Below are 1,654 nucleotides of genomic sequence, written 5' to 3' on the forward strand. Positions count from 1 at the left end.
GATCCTCCAGTAGTACTATGTCCAATTTTCTGAGGAACCGCCAGACTGATTTCCAGAGTGGTTGTACAAGCTTGCAATCCCACCAACAATGGAGGAACACACACACACTTTAAAAAGTCATACTAACAAAGGCTGCATGGTGGATTAAGCTAACACCCTAACTCTTTGCCTTGTATACCTGAGATGTATCCTTGATGCCAGCTTAGAGTTTGTTTCTTGAAATCTGTAAACCTTTCTTCCTTGGAGCAAATTCCTGATCATGAAGCTATGAGAGGTAGTCCTCAAGTGTATTGATCTGACTTACTTATTATGACAAATTCTCCTGAAAGAAACAACTTAATGGTTGGCTTTGGCTCATGCTTACAGAGGGTCCAGGCCACCCAGATGGGAAGGGTATGGCGGACCAGAAAAATTTACATCATGGTCTTTTATAAGTAGGAGACAAGGACATGGGGAGTGTGGAGAAAAGAGAGCGAGGGAGTTGGGGAGGGAGCAGAAGGGGAAAATTGGGAGACTGTGAGAACGAGATGAGCAGCAAAAGCAGAGTGAATGAATATATGCCTTTATGCCTCTTCCAGCTAGCTTTCCCCATCCCATTCATCCATGCAAGCCTTTACTCTGTGGCATGGTGCCACCCACAGTCACCAAACACCTCTCCAGCACACATTTCCTTGTTCCTGCATAGAAATATCCCCCCAGACACACCCAGGACTATGCTCTACTATATCAGCTCTTACCATCCCATGACGTTGATAGTCAAGCTTAACTCTAGTAGCTAAATGATCTAAATCTTTCTGAGCCTGGCTGTGCATTGCTAGCAGTTTTTAAAGTGTTTGGTGAGAGTATGTGAACAGCTCATTGTAGTCTGGGCTTCCAACACTTCTGACTCATCCATCTCTGAAGAAAATGGAGGCAAACTCTTTGTTTAATTTGTGCCTTCAAGAAACTTACAGAAAAGGGAGAGGAACCATACCAAAAGATTACATTACTCTATCACAGATGAATGTTTCAAAAACGGAAGGTGTTTAAATAGGGTTCTCCTGTCTCTACCTTTCCTGTGCTTGGATTTCAAGTGTTTACACCATGCCTGCCTATTTACATACATGCTGGGAACTGATCTGTTTTCACAGCTATCTGGACTATTTCTCCAATCTTCCTTCAGACATTGCTTCAAAGACAGGTGCCTCTTTCACTCTGAATCTGTGCTGGATGCACTGTTATTCTTTGGCAATAGCAAGGAGATACTGGAAGTCTGGGGCATGCTGGTGCACTGTGTAGTCCAGGTCAATGCTTATACCCGTGGACTCTCATATAAGAAAGCTGTTCTACATACTGCACTGTGTTCTCAGAAGATCTTCACAGAGTACGCACATCCATAATACTGGATTTGGCAAAATCTATCAGGGAGATTCTCAGAACTGCTCACTGCAAGGTCAGACAAGCTGTGAGCTGAGATTACTATGGCTGCATAGACCAATAGGCCCTATCTACAAGTTCATTTGGATTCTAGAAAAGGAGTCAGCCATCTGCAAGGGTCAAGTGCTGACTTTGAGACACACATATGGAAACTCAAGTATTGGCTTTCTGTTTATCATGAGTCTATTCTCTCTCTCTCTCTCTCTCTCTCTCTCTCTCTCTCTCTCTCTCTCTCTCT

At 43.5% G+C, this 1,654-nt stretch overlaps 1 protein-coding gene across 6 annotated transcripts in view; it reads left to right on the forward strand.

The window, feature by feature from the left end:
- Positions 1 to 1,654, forward strand: part of Rbfox1 (RNA binding fox-1 homolog 1) — a 1,640,850-nt gene that overhangs the window by 426,006 nt on the left and 1,213,190 nt on the right. The gene's annotated exons all lie outside the window — the stretch shown is intronic.

Source organism: Mus caroli, chromosome 16 (assembly GCF_900094665.2).
Source record: "Mus caroli chromosome 16, CAROLI_EIJ_v1.1, whole genome shotgun sequence".
Classification (NCBI taxonomy): Eukaryota; Metazoa; Chordata; class Mammalia; order Rodentia; family Muridae; genus Mus; species Mus caroli.